Here is a 16351-nt window from a genome sequence, read left to right as displayed (position 1 = left end):
CTTCACCAGGCCCAGTCTCCAACACACCTTCCATTCTCCATTGCTTAAATGCTCGGTTATCCTGTATCACCCTCCACACTTGTAAGGAAGAAAGGTCAAGAAAGACTCTATTCTTCTCTTAAAATTTAAGTCAGTGTGTTACCTTGTCAGTGCTCTTTAAGTCTTGAGGGTGTTTCCCCTCTAATTGTGCAATTAAACATTTGCCATCTGTCACAGATATGGCAGCAGCTCAGAATGACTTGAAAAAGTATTTCAGGCCCAAAGGTATGATTTCATATCACAGAGAAGATACTCCTACTTTACTAATTCCACCTACACGGATAGCCTGCCTGGTTCAAACACTCCCAGGAATGTAAAGCAGACATCAAAGCATTAAGAATGAGGACTGGTATTTTTTTTTTTTTAATTCAATGTCTGACAACAGAAGATTTTTAATTTGTGCTCCTTTATTTAAATTTTTCACATCCTGTTTTATTCTATAGAGTGGATTTCAATTAAATTCTGCATCCCCTTTTCTCTAGCTTTCTAAGAGATATAGAGAAAAGAAAAATCAAAAAGGTATTTTACCAAAATATCCACCCAAAGTGACAACTTTCTTTCAAAATACAATTAGCCTACTTTTTAATCCCCCATTGTTGATTAAATCTGTTCATTCTTGTCTCGATCTGCATGGTCATATGTAGCAGCCACTTAACCATATGTGGCTACAAAAGTTTGAAATATGGCTAGTACAAATTGAGATCTAAGAGTAAAATATACACTATATTTCACAGACTTAGTTTGAAAGAAAGAATGTAAAATAGATCATTAATAATTTTCAAATTGCTATGTTGACAATATTTTGTTTGGGTTAAATAAAATATACCATAAAATTAATTTCACCTGTTTTCCTTTTTTTAAACATATGACCACTAGAAAATTGAAAAGTACATATCTGTCTTGCATTTGTGATTTTCATTTATTTCTATTGAATAGTGCTGCTTTAAACTGATAAAAGGGAAACACTGAAGGTATTAAAAACACACACACACACATTAACTGGAATTTTAAAATAAAAATTTAGAAGAAAAATTTAATTCCAAAATTCCATTTCTATGTGTCATGGAGTATTTCTCTTGTTAAGAACAACCATGGAAACCAGATTTATTACTTGCCCCCACCAAAACTGTTTGAAGACATCAGAGAACTACTGAGGCAATCCATACTTGAGAGCAGATGCCTACGAGGAAAGCCATTACAGAGACATAAACTGAAATAAGAGAGAATCCACTGGCCTTCCCTGGGAGACCAGCAAAGTTTCTGACAGCCCTCAGGGGGTGGAAAGACAAAAATTGGGGTTTAGGACTTTTAAGCAGCTAGGATTTGAGGTCGAAGATTTTGGAGACTATGTCAGGTGATCTTTTTGGCCTCCAGAACTGTGAGAAATAAATTTTTGTTATTTATAAACTACCCAGTCTGTGGTATTTTCTTCTAGCAGCCCAAACGGACTGAGATAACCCAGTTAGTAAAGTTATCAGATATGGTCTCTAATTAACAGGCTTAAGAAAATAGATGACAGATATAGAAATTAAGAATCAAATGAAAACTTTAGAACCAAAAATGCAATTACAGAAATTAAAAAAAAAAAAACTCAATAGATGGATTTAATAGCAGGAGATAGGCTTCATGAGCTCTAAAATAGGTCAATGGAAAATATCAGGCTTACTCAGAGAGCAAATATGATGGAAAATATGCAAAAGAAGGTAAGAGACATATGGGTCTCGATAAAATGTTCCAATAAGAAGTACCAGTGGAGTCCTGGAAGAGGAGGAGAAAGACAACAGGCAGTAATCATATTTGAACAGTCACTGGCTGAGAATTTTCCAAAACTGTCAAAAGATATCAGACCTCAAAGGCAAGAATCCTACCAACCCGACTAGGATAAATATAAGGAAAATCACATTAGGTACATCATAGTAAAACTTTGGAAAACAAAGACCAAGGGATAATCTTAAAAGCATGGGGGTTCAGGGTTGAGGGGCAAGAGCTAGTAGACTATTCACTTGCTGCAAGAAGAAAAGAATATAACTTGGCAAATTGTGAGGCTGGATGAAATTAGGCATCAAAAGAGTTCTGCAAAGCTCATAATTCAACATACTTGGAAAGGCTGCTGCAGATTAACATATGCCACATGCAACTCTCAAACTAATCCACACAGGGAAATGGTCAGTTAGCTGTAACAAATTATAGTAATTACATGGGTGCACAAGATTCTCAGTTCTCTGTTAACTATGGGGACAATATCTACCAGAAGGAAAGAACAATAATGAATGAAAATTAAGAAAGATGATCCATTTTAAAACCATTTCATTTGTTTTTAAAATTGCCCTGATTTTAGGCATATGTTACCTGTGAACACTGGAAAATTCCTTTGAGAGGTGTAGATGTGGAACAGCTATTGTAATGATATGACTCTACTTCCTGTTTAAACAAGGGTGATAGACCAGTTAGATCAGCCTTACAAACAACATCATAAGCTAAATCCTTTACAAATGGCAAAAAGTGTTACCAAATTTACTTTCTCCGTTCGTATTTGTTCATAGCCTCCTCCAACAATAAATGATATGAGTGCCTATTTGCGACAGTAAATGAATACGAACAAAACCAGATCAGAGCAGAAAGTTTTCTTCGTCAAATATCACTGAGAAACACCAATAATAGGCGAAGAAAAAGAAAAGGCAGGATGCACATGGTCCTATCTGTATATGCCTCTTACCTTCCACTGTAAGTGGATCCATTCCATCACCGCACCACGAGCTGTGGCGCCTGAACCATGTGGTCTATTGTGAGGGGAATTCACTGTTCTAGTGGCCTGACCCCTTCTGATTTTAATAGTTTTCAACACCTCTCCTTTGGCTGTCTGTTCATTTTTTCACCCACTTATTCTGCAAACATTTATTGAGACCCCCTGTGTGGTAGGAGCTACTGTAGAAGAAAGACAAGGTCATTAAGTAAAAGGCATGGCACGTTAGATACCAGTTAGTGCAGTGGAGAAAAATTAGGTAAAGAAGAGGTCAGAAACTGATGAGATGCAATTTTAGATAGGGTAGCCAAGGAAAACATGCGTAAGAAGGTAAAGTTAAAGACCTGGCAGAGGTGAAGGAGTGGAGAAATTGGGGGCAAGCATTCCAGTCAGAGAGTCCAGTAAATGCAAAGGCCAGGGGCCAGGAGCAGAGCTGGTATTGTTCAAGAACAAGGGGGCCTGTGGACTGGAGGAGAGGCAGCTTAGGGAATGTAATAGGAGATGCGATCAGAAAGGTACCTGAAAGCAAGTTCCTAAAAGGCCTTGGTAGGCGATTGAAGAACTTTGGTTTTTATTCTGAATGAGATGGGATGCCACTGGAGAGTCTTGTACAGAGGAGTTACGAGACTGAAGTTGGATTTGAAAGGTTCATTCTGGCTGCTGTGTGGAGGACAAAGATTGAAAGGGGCCATGAGAAGGAGCAAGGGGTCTAGTTAAGAGGTTATTACAATAATCCCGACATAAACTAATGACACCTTAGTTTAGAGTGGTACTGCTACAGATGGTGAGAGATGATTGGATTCTGGATATATTTCACCCATAGAGCCGATAGATTTTGCTGATGTGTTGGCTATGAGGAAAAACAAAAGAAAAAGAAAAAGAAAAAAAAAAAAGAGTTAAGGATGGCCATAAGGTTTTTGGTGTAAATAGCTGAGGAAAATGTAGTAGGCATCTGCTAAAATGGAGATTGCACAAGGGGTGGATTTGGGAGATCTCAGTTTGGGACATGTTAGGTTTGGGATGCTAAATATATATCTTATTCTGCATGTCCTATGGCAAATAACTCAGAAGGGGAAGTAATTTATAAGTAAATAATCTTTGTAATTTTTGACAATTAATGATTTAGATTCATAATATCAGTTATTAGAAGATACTCTCTTGGATTTGGCTGCCCAGTATATTGTTTTCACCATCTTCTCACTGTGTTAAAACTATCTTTCTATACAAGCGGGAGGTCCACATGATCCAACCTTGTTTAGTAGTAGAACCACATGCCCTTTGATCATGTGATGTGGCCCAATCAAATGCCTTTCTGCTACTGATATTTTGATACCTTGAGTCAAGGGGAATAAATTCTCTTTCTCTGAGGTTACAATTTGGGGTTTTGTAAACCTGCAGCTGCCAATTTCCATCTTCCCTGATTGCAGATCATGTTATCATAGGAGACCATGAAGACAATACCCAGGGGAAGGACTGCTGAAAGGTGGAAGGCAGGCTTTGAGGTCCTATACCAGCCTCCACTAAAATAAACTTCACCCTAGAGCTTCAGTTAGTTGAGTTGATAAATTCCTTTTCTTCTCCCCTGACTTTCTCCTCTTCTTCCCCTTCCTCCTCTACCCTTACTTTTCCTCCTCCTTCGTCTTTTTTGATAAAACGACTTTGAATTGAACTTCTTTCATGTAACTAATACAAATAGAATTTTTTCAAGAACCAAAACAAAGAGTCTTTTAGAGATTTATTCATTTCTACATGTAAAAACTGAGGCATACCAAGCTAATGACATTTCTTTTGCTTTTTTTTTTCCCAGAACTTCTTTGAGAAACAACTAAGATTTTGCATTACAAAAATCAGCACTGTTTTAGAAATTAAAATTTGTTAATGACTTATTCTGATTCTTCTCAGAGCTAACTTTCAACCATCCATGTAAGTAGAAGACAAAATTATTAAAGTAAATTTATATCCATCATAAAATTCCTAATCTACATTAAAATCAACTACTTTCATTCTCTGTCCTAAATATTTTTATAGAAATTCCAAAGTTTAGATGTTAAATATATATCTAAGTGGTGGACCTTATCCTGTCTACCTCATGTGTAAGTTATGTATTTATAATTTACCATACGTATAAAGTCATTCTCTGCTGAAAGACCAAACCTTGGTATGACCATAGAAGGAAGACATACCCAGGGTTCACTGAGTCCATAGATTTTATCATTTGTTTGGAATGATTAAGAATTTAACATATTAACAATCAAGAGCCCAGAAAACATTTTAAGAGAAACTGAGTTAAAATTAAATTAGTAGTAGGTTCTTAGCCAAACTCTGGATTGCTATTATTATTCTCAATCTTCAGTTTACTACAATTTAGAATTATTTATTTATTGTATCATATGGTAGATAGCTTACCTTCTCAGTTCAACTATTCAGCACATACTTGAAATTCTTTTTACATATGGGTTAGTTATTTTATAAATGTAACAATGGCTTGGAGGTTGATCCAAAAAGCTGCAACTTTTGTTTCATGTTCTTCACAAACCACCAAAATGCATGCACTTATTTCTCTCAGTAAATTCCGTGTCCAATAAGCCAATATTTAAAAATCAAATATATAATAAGAGCTTTCTTGAAAATGCCATCTCATGTTTTGCTGGAGCAAAGTTTACTTTTTTAGTTCTAAAAGTAAACTTTCTTTGCCCCCCAAAGGGGACTGTTGCCAGATGAGATTTTTTTTAATGATTTTATTTATTTATTTGAGAGAGAGAGAATGAGAGAGAGCACATGAGAGGGGGGAGGGTCAGAGGGAGAAGCAGACTCCCTGCCGAGCAGGGAGCCCGACGCGGGACTCGATCCAGGGACTCCAGGATCATGACCTGAGCCGAAGGCAGTCGCTTAACCAACTGAGCCACCCAGGCGCCCACCAGATGAGATTTTTATTAAAAAATAAAACCTTGTAGATAATATCCAGCAGATCAAATTTGACTCTAAAGGAGGGTGATTACTTCCCAGCTTTGCTCCCAAGATTCAGAATGAAGATCATTCTCAGTATCCCTATTGAAGATGCTTAACACAAATACAGTTAGCGTCTGGAAGGGAAAAAACAAAGATACCTTTATCTTAGGATTCCATGACTTGGAGACATCAACATTTTCTTCCAATTTAGTTTAATTCTTGAGTAACTCTCTGAGTCTAAGGATTAAAATGCCAAAAAGAAAATGAGAGGAGGCCTAAGATAGAGTGAGCTGTAGTTTAAACAAGAAGAGAGGCCTTGGGCATTATCTTCATGTGAATGGAGATCCTTTGGATAATGCCTACAGATTGGATAGGAAAAAAGGTTTTGCACACAGCCACCCATTGTTCAGTCTTTGTTAGGACCAAAATAAGTGGAGACTTGCTTTTCAGGCCCACTCTGTGAAGACTGAAGAGAGGAATGCCATTGGATCTCAACAGTGTTTGATGTCTTCATTTTCCAAGACTCCTCTAAGAGAGACCTGGCATACAGGGGAAGTCTACATAGAGAAAAGGCAACTCCTAAACCAAGTCACTTCCCTGGTAATGAGCACTGGAGCACTTCCATTATGATAATGTGCTTTTCTTGTCCTGGTAGAGCTAAGAGAGCTATGATGACATCACGTGTTCTGTAATGAAAACCAGTGCAAGGAGGGGAAAAGGGAAAAAGTCCCTGAAACCATGAAATTCCCCAGAAGGCCAAAAGTGCAGCAGACAGATATGTGACATGTGACATTAGGCAAGAATGGAGAAATTACCTAAACTTTTAAGCCATCATCTCCAACTTTTGTCCAATTGGCCCATCCCCCAGAAGGATGGGAAATGGGAAATCGAGAGATGCAAATAATTATTACAAGTTTTCTGGGTTGGCTAGCTGTGAGGATTCAGCAGTTTTCTTAGATGTAGGATTTTGTCCTGCTTTGTCCTTTATACGACTGTTTTTGTATATCCCGATATTTTTGGTTTTAGAAATATGATTTTATTGTAATTTCAAATATATTCTAAAGATGCACTTCTAAAAGCCCCCAAATTGTGTCAGACAGCCATTTTACAGCTCTCTAGATTTCCACTACTCAGCAAAAATTACTGGCCTTAGAAAAAGCCAAGTTCATTGTCTTGTAAAATACTGTGGGTATTTATATCACAGCATGATAAATCAGAGAAGAGAGAAAGCGGGTATGAGATTTTTAGATCTATTACACCATGTAACTCAAAGAATGTTTATATGACCCACTGCACAAAGTTTAAATACATGAGGCAGTTTTGATTGTTAACTCCCTGAACTTGCTGGCGGAGCAAAGTGAGACAAGACATTTCTAAACAGTGTGCTCTGGTATTGTTATCTGCTAGAAGGCACTTTCTGTCTTGTCAGCTGCTTCAGACATCTGCTCAGCTCCATAAAACCTGCACACAGCATGGGTCATTTTTGTTTGTTTGGAGCTGAGGAGCATTAAGTATTAGTTGACTATAAGTTAGCTCTGTTACTCAAAGTTAGAGAAGACAAGAGAATTTTAGTGATAAAGTCAGTTCTCAAGAAAAAGATTTGCAGAACCCACTCAGTCTATTTCCTAGATATATTTCCATTTTTAAAAAGTTTGTGTTAGAGCATGTACTTTTATGTTACAGTGATTTGAACAGTAAAGAAAAGAAAATGCTTCATCCTAATTTTCCACATAACTAATAGGTCATTTTAGAGTATTTTCATTTAACTACTTGCACATTATTTAAAGATAAAGCAATGTGAAATGTTACACTTTATCATTTTCCCTTAATATGTTATTTCCTATGTTGTCCTTTCCTTCCTAGAGTACCATTTCAAATTGTTGCATCATATGCAGATAAGAAAATTCACTTACTTGTTACCCTATTTTTGATTATTTTAGTTGTACAGTGAACTGTGGGGCCCAGTTGTGAGGCTAATCCTACGCTTGCTTCTTATGTTTTCAGGTGTCCTTTCCCACATTACACAACCCAAGCAAATTTCTCCTCATTTTATTTAAAAACAAAGCCAAAACCAAAAAAAACGCCTAATTCACATATTAGTATTTGGACAAATTGCTGTGTGTATTTTTTAGTAGCCTTTGAAGCATACACATGATAAAATGCACCCAAGATATGTGTTAGTATTCCAGTGCTATGACTGTGGTACAATTCTGTCCTGGGGTTCACTAATACAGCCAGACCCACTTGCTATGTTCATTTATCAGCAGGATTCCTGCTAGGCAGGGGAATTAATTCTGCTTGGGAAGAATGGGTACAAGATTATGATAACCAGGGTCTTCCTCCTGTAGTTCTAGGGAAAACTTGCAAAGGTAAGATTCTGAATTTAGATAGAAATATATAATTAGATCTTTAAGGCTGTTAAGGACAAGGCAACATTTATCTTTTGGACCCTTCCAACCATCTCCTTCCATGTCTTTCTCTCTTATCCTCTTCACCAGGCACTTTCCATTTGTTGAGTCTTTGGTCCGGCTATTATTATTCTTGGGGAAATCGAAGGCTTGGCAGAGGTGAGTGACCACTCTTAGTCATGATCCCACTGCTGTCAGGCCTGGCTTAAATTCCCTTTCTACTGAGACAAGTCTAAATTTAGCTCCTGCACTTTGTTCCGAAGTGGCTAGCCACCAGGGATCTTAGGAGTAGGGCCAGAATAGAGCTGGGTGTTATACTGGAGAATGATAGCAAAGGCACATCTCCATCTTATCAAAATCCCATCATGAAAACATAATATAACCCCAGACCTCATGGAAATAGGGGTGAGCTCATGTATTTTAAACAAAGATCAAGACTACAGCCTTAAAGGGGTATTATTAACCAACTAAGATCATTTTTTTGAAGATTTTATTTATTTTTTTGAGAGAGAGAGAGAGCATGCACAAGGGGAGGGGAAGAAGAGGAAGGAGAAGGACAAGCAGACTCCACACTAAGCGTGGAGCCCTACCCAGGGCTTGATCCCATTACACCGAGATCTGGACCAGAGCCAAAATCAAGAGTCTGGCGTTCAACCAACTGAACCACCCAGGCACCCCAATCATTTTGAATTTAAAAAGATGTTTATTCTTTAAAAAATAATTAAAAATTTAAAATGCTCTAACATAAACTCATTACGTAAGAATGGTAAAAGTTTGTTGCTATTAGCTGAACTGGTAATCTGTGTAGCCCAATGTTCTGTCTCTGATATTACTATCATACGAACATTGTGTGTCAACACTTGTTTGCTTCAGTAAAACAGCTCCTCAAATTTGCAAATAAAGGAAACAAAAGTGTGCTAATATTCACATCTTTTGTTGAATAATCATCTCTTGACTTACTAACAATCTCTTGATCTACTTTTCCCTCAGTTACTGCATCAACTCTTTGCTCCCCTTTTTAGCAAAACTTCTCCTTAGAGTTGTCCATAATGGCTTTCTTCAATTCCATACCTCTCCTTTTATCTTAGATACACTTTAGCCATCCTTTAACCCCAGAGTCCGCCTATAACTGCCTTGTCAAGGCCACTCATGGGGTCCAGACTGATCAATCTTATGCCATTTCTCATTCTCTCAGTCTAGCCTCAGCATTTAGTCCAGTTTCCCTCTTTTCTTCATGAAACATTTCTTCACTTGATATCTAGGTCACCATATGTTCCTGCTTTCCATCCTACCTGACAATATTGCTGGCTCCTCTTTATCTCTCAGAACTTCAACTCCAACGTTAGAACACACCAGTTATAATTCCCTGAACCACTAGTCATTTTTGTCTATACTCACTTCCTGGTTCACCTGTCGGTCCACAGGCTGTAAATACCACATATCCATTGATGACTCCCAACTTCACACCTCCAGCCCAGTCCTCTTTTGATTTCCAGGCTTAACTACTCGACTTAGAAGAAAAGCACATAGTTCAAAATTAATTGATCCGAAGCCCAACTCCTGATATTCCACCCCAAAACTCCTCCTCCTCTCTTATTCTTCATTATTTCAGTAAATGATATCTCTGTCCTTGCAGTGGTACAGCCAAAACTTTTGATGCCATCATTGATTTCTCTCACTCACAAAGTCCAAATTGGTCAACAAATCATTTGGTTCTATCTTCAAAATGTATTCAGAAATTGGGGCACGTGGGTGACTCAGTTGGTTAAGTGTCCGACTCTTGATATTGGCTCAGGTCATGATCTCAGGGTTATGAGGTCAGGCCCCACGTTGGGCTCCACCTTCAGTGGGGAGTCAGCTTGAAATTCTCTCTCCCTCCTCCCCTTTTTCTCTCTCTTTCTGTCTCCCTCTCTAAAAAAAAAAAAAAATGTATTCAGAAACATACCACTTTTCATCACCACTATTATTACTGTCTGATCTAAGTAACATCAACTCATCCCACCTGGATTATTACAATAGTCCTCTAACACTATAGTAGGATTGGTCTGTATTAAATAATTGAGATAAGTTAGATAATATAAGAAAGTCAGAAAATATCACACCTCTATTCACAACCCAGAGTGTCTTCCCTTCTTAGTCAAAGTCTAAATTCCTTGCCATGGCTTATAAGAACACCTTCCACCTTCTCTTGCTTATCCTCCTTCTTGCTAGACTCCATGATGTTCCTAAAACTGTCTTAGTGCAGAATTTTAGCTTTATTGTTTCCCCAGCCTGGAATATTCTTCTCCCAGATTGCCACATGGCTCATTCCTTTTCTTCCTTTAAGGCTCTGTTCAAATGCCACCTTCTCAGAAAAGCCTTCACTGATCACCATCTGAAATGCACACTCCTCACTCCTCCAACTCTCCCTGTCTTCTTTCTTTCTCTTTTTTAAGATTTTATTTATTCATTTGACAGAGAGAGAGATAGCAGGAGCAGGAACACAAGCCGGGGGAGTGGGAGAGGGAGAAGCAGGCTTCCCACCAAAGCCCGATGTGGGACTCGATCCCAGGTCCCTGGGATCATGACCTGAGCTAAAGGCAGACGCTTAACGACCGAGCCACCCAGGCACCCCTCTCCCCGTTTTCTACTTTATTTTTCACCAACTGCCATACTATATATCTTCTTACCTGTCTCTCTCCTCTTAAAAATAGATTCCATGAGGGGTGCTCAGGTGGCTCAGTCAGTTAAGCATCCGAAGCTTGATTTCAGCTCAGATCATGACCTCAGTTTCCTGGGATTGAGATCCACATCAGCTTCATGCTCAGCCCAGAGACTGCTCAAGATTCTCTCTCTCTGCCCCTTCTTCCTGCTTTCTCTCTCTGTCTCTCTCAAATAAATAAATAAAATCTTTAAAGAAAATGAAAAAATAAAAATAAAAAAAACATGTGTCCCATGAATAAAAAGGGCTTTCCTTTCATTCATTGTCATATCCTCACAGCCTATGATAGCACCAAGCATTTGGCAGGAACTTGATAAATACTTGTTGACTGAATATATAAATAAATGAAAGGTAGAGGCAAAGAGCAGGAGACTCTCTCAATAGTCTTGGTAAGAAATTATGGTGGTTTGAACCAGGGTGGTGGCTGTGGAGGTATTGTTAGATTGCAGAGGAAATGCTAACAAAAATCTTGGGATTCCTGTTACTGCTATTTTTGTCACTATACAAGTAGAAATCTGCATTGTACCTGAATGCATCAATATTGGGGGCTCCTTTATGTGAGGCATCCCCCCAAAGTACTTGATTTGCTCTCAATGTGCCAACAACATTCTGATTGTTAGTCTAGAGAACTGAGGACCAGACCCTGAACTAGGGTTGTCAGATAAAATGCAAGATACACAGATATATTTGTATTTCAGATAAATAAGGAATAGAATTTAAGTATATCCCAAATATTGCATAGGACATATTTATACTAAATATACAAGTACATATAAATATATGTGTATATATATATATATGTATATATTGTATGCATATATATACACACAATATAATATATACATTAGATGTATACACATACATATATCCAAATATTGCATGAGACATATTTATACTAAACATATATATTTATATACTACATATTATATATGTATTTATAATATGTTTTATATATTTATGTATATATATTTATATAAAATATATAATGTATATGTATATTTAGTATAAATATATCCCATGCATATTGAATGTGTGTGTGTGTGTGGTGTTTATGTCAAATCAAATCAAATCAAACCATCTTTTCAAATTTAACCTTGTGTATTAATTTGTTTGTTTGTTTATAGCTAAAGATGGCAACCTGAATCTGGACTACTAAAAATTCTTTGAAGTAATGAATGTTACTTTGAGTATTCTTTGGGGAGAAAATTCTAGGTTTTTGTTAGTAATAATAAACTGAATGAGCCCTATTTTTTCATCTCAAACATTTATTTTACTTTGCAGTGATAGGGGCTATGAAAGTTCAGAGCCATAGTGTAATTGTCTTTAATTTCACTTATTATCCTTGTATCACTAAAGAATAATTTTCAGCCAATAACAGTATCAAAATAGAAAATTATCTATCTTTATAATCTAGTTAATTAATATTACTTTGCACCTAGTAAAATTAGGCTTAATTCACAATTCTCTCAAGAATGTTTGTCTAATAGTCTGCCCCTAACTCTCAATCTAAACTTTTCAACAAATGGGGGCCAGACCTGAGCTCTGCTCCGCCCCTCCCCCCACTCCTCCTCCCGACCCCCAACTCTCTACGGTTGATGCCATGCACAAATCACATGTTATATCATGATCTCAGGATCCTGCCTGGAGTCAGCAGTGAATGGACTTCTTTCCATTTTACCAGTGGGTTCCCTGTCCTTTAACTCCTACATTTGACCAGAGCTCAGTAATAGGTGAAGAAAAGTCACAGAGAAAGGAGAGGAGCAGAGAAGTCTTAATCATATGAGCATAAGTAGAAAAGAATTCAAAACAGAGAGTGTCTTGGATAGAAAGGTCAGCTCCTACATTTACATAATTCTTATAGATTAAAAATTAAATTATAGATTAAAAAATATTATCTCAAATGTTATCTCATTCACATTTTATTTATCTAGTTATTATTTATTTTTAACAAATGTAAACATTGAGGTTCATGTAAAGAAATATTAAGTGACGAGGTAGGTGGGCCTTAAGTTGCAGAAATACAGTGAGTGATCTAATTCAAGTCCAGATGCCTCACCTTCTCCACCAGAGGCCTCTTTATTTCTGAGTAAAAAAGGAGGAAACTCTAAAAAACAATGTCCCTTTGTGTCAACCGGGTGGCTCAGTAGGTTAAGCATCTGCCTTCGGCTCATGTCATGATCTCAGGATCCTGGAACTGAGCCCAGTGTAGGCTCCTTGCTCAGTGGGGAATCTGCTTTTCCCTCACCCTCCGATCTTCCCCCCTCCCCCGCCCATATTCTCTATCTCTCTCTCAAATAAATAAATAAAATCTTAAAAAAAACAAAATAAAACAAAACAAAAAAAAACAATGTCCCTTCAACCTAAAGGAATTCTGGATGGATAGAAACTTAAAGCAACCCCAAACTTAAAACAAAACCCCATCTATGTCTTTTAAGCAAATGTTTTTTTTGGGGGAAAAAAAAGATGGAAAGAAAAATAAAAAATAAACTTAGAAAGTGGTCAAAGACTTAAATCTGTATTCAAAAATTATTATATCTTACATAATCACACTAAGGGAGTAGCATCCAGGATGTATTTAGGGACCAATGGGTTTTATAATCTGTCCTTATCTTACATATTTAGGCAAATCTTTTCCCACCAATCCTACTTAATTTTCAGTAATTCTTTAATTGGTTTTTCCTTTGTTAGAATGTTACTTTATCTTAAGATGCTTGTACACCACCTTGTTCACAATAGTTCCTCAAGACAAATTTCTCTATTGATGAATAAATTAGAAAAGTCACTATGCCTTTATGAGAAATCACTTCTCTGTGCAAGTTATTTTCTCAGCACTCTGTGCTACTGTAACTCTTTTGTTCAGTTCTTTTTTTAAATTTAATTTTATTATGTTATGTTAATCACCATACATTATTACATCATTAGTTTTTGATGTAGTGTTCCACGATTCATTGTTTGCATATAACACCCAGTGCTCCATTCAATACATGCCCTCTTTAATACCCATCACCAGGCTGACCCATCCCCCCACCCCCCTCCCCTGCAGAACCCTCAGTTTGTTTCTCAGAGTCCATAGTCTCTCATGGTTTGTCTCCCCCTCTGATTTCCCCCCCCTTCATTTGTCCTTTCCTACTATCTTCTTTTTTTTTTTTTAACATAAAATGTATTATTTGTTTCAGAGGTACAGGTCTGTGATTCATCAGTCTTACACAATTCACAGCACTTTGGTTCAGTTCTTCTTAATTGCATGTGTTGGCTCCATCTGAAATGCGCTCTCAATCTTTCTCTTCCTGTCAAAATACTATCCATCCTTTAAATTCTTGCTCAAATGTCATTGGTGCTCTGAAGCCTTCACTGATATTTTCAATGTACAGTGTTCAATCCTATTTCTAAATTTTTGTCGTCTATAGAATTTAACATTTAATTATATACCATCTCCTTTTATTCCTTCTTTCTTCAAGATTAATGACACCTTGAAATCAGAACATCCGTTTCATTCTCTTCCACCTAGTTCAAATATCTATCAAAACACTTAATGATTTATTGATGAGGTGAGTAGAAATAATGGTTGTTAACATCTACTAAGTGAACAAGCAAGGAGTGGGACCAGTGAAGAGCACAGGAATTCAGAGACTAGTAATAGAGAGCTGACCCTGTTGGGTCAGTGCCTTGACTATAATATTAAGAGTAGAAAAATAGCCTAGTGCTGTGCACATAATAAGTACTTAATAAATATTTATGGAAGTCATATATTAATAAATTAAGCCCAAATTTATGCCCATGCTTAATTAAGCCCCTGTTAACAACTTCAACAGCATTCACCTTAGAGCCATTCGAAAAGTGAAATCACTACTTTTATTTTCCAGTCTCTTGTTTTGACCACATAAATAAGCTTCATCTAGATGATTTGAAAAACGTATGTGATCATTGTTAGGCTTGGTATCAGCCTTTTATATCAAAAGCCATTAGAAGCAAGAAAAAGATTTTAATAAAAATTGTCGTATATTGGCAAAACTGAAATTGTGTGAAAATATGTAGAAGTAATAATTAAATAAAAATATTGACAAGGATCATACAAGACAAGGATCAGGACACAGAATTGTCTTAGTTAAGGGCACCTGGGTGGCTCAGTCGTTAAGCGTCTGCCTTCAGCTCAGGTCATGATCCCAGGGTCCTTGGGATTGAGCCCTATATCGGGCTCCCTGCTCAGTGGGGAGTCTGCTTCTCACTCTCCCTCTACCCCTCCCCCCTGCTTGTGCTCTCTCTCTCTCTCAAATAAATAAAATATTTTAAAAAAAGAATTATCTTAGTTAAGCACTTTAGAACATCAACCATAACTTAGTATTTTTAAGTGAACACCAGGTCACAATGATCAGTTATCAGTACGCCCCAGAGATAAGGTTGCAGATGCAAATTAAAACAGTAGGAGACATGGGACTAGATTGGAAATGCAGCAGTAACCACAGACATTTCATTAAGTCATTCATATTAGCTAGACTTTGAGTCATTTGCCTTTTTTTCTTTTTTAAAAAGAAAGGTAGTAAATGCACTGCAGCTGCATTGCTCCCAACAAAGCAGTGTGGCTAAATTTTTCAGAATTAGTGAAACATAAGCTGAAATAATCTTCTTCCAAATGGATCTCTCCATATCTGGAAAATCTTCCTAATTACCATGGTTGTGTCCCTTGACTGTTACACCACCATTCCAAGATTGAGTTATCTCAATCTCATTGATGTATTGCTCACTTATTCTTTCAAAATTATTTGTATCAGTAATATACACAGAGTTATTCTTCATCTTCTACAATTTCATGCCAGGGACTTTGGTGAGGACTCACTCCACTTCCTGAACATCTAGTATCTATCACTTGTAGGTGACATACCTGCTCTTAGGACACAGGTCACAGTCTTCTTCAAGCTCTCTTTTTGAGTATTTCCTATAGGCAGTATTTAAAAATGCATCTTTTTTTTTTTAAGATTTTATTTATTTATTTTGACACAGAGAGAGAGACAGCGAGAGAGGGAACACAAGCAGGGGGGAATGGAAGAGGGAGAAGCAGGCTTCCCGCGGAGCAGGGAGCCTGATGCGGGGCTCGATCCCAGGACCCTGGGATCATGACCTGAGCCGAAGGCAGACGCTTAACGACTGAGCCACCCAGGCGCCCCTAAAACTGCATCTTTAATGTTAAGCAAAATGTGAAGCATTATGAAATCATTGCTTTCCCCTTATATTGTATTCCAGATAACACCATAATTCCAGATGAGCTGGGTGCAGGATGTCTGAAACCCAGCATTTCCAGACACTAACCCTACTTTCTCAGATTGTGCATCACAGTTGTGTGTAATGGAATAACAATCACAGCGCTTATACATCACTTTGCAGTTTACAATACATGTTCACCTATATGACATTTGCACCAGAATACATTAGCAAGGTTCAGCTGAGTTCAGAATTCTAAAATAACAATTTACCACAAGTATAAAATGATTGTGGAACACTTCAGATTTTTAAACA

The 16351-nt window shown here is 37.3% G+C and overlaps 1 pseudogene; it reads right to left on the bottom strand.

Moving 5' to 3' along the window:
• LOC110583558 overlaps positions 1-15634 on the bottom strand; it is an 88109-nt pseudogene extending 72475 nt beyond the window's left edge.
• Positions 15635-16351: the final 717 nt, after the last annotated feature.

This window comes from Neomonachus schauinslandi, chromosome 8 (genome assembly GCF_002201575.2).
Source record: "Neomonachus schauinslandi chromosome 8, ASM220157v2, whole genome shotgun sequence".
NCBI lineage: Eukaryota > Metazoa > Chordata > Mammalia > Carnivora > Phocidae > Neomonachus > Neomonachus schauinslandi.
The sequence above is the reverse complement of the archived record's forward strand: the minus strand, read 5'-3'. Positions and strand labels throughout refer to the sequence as shown.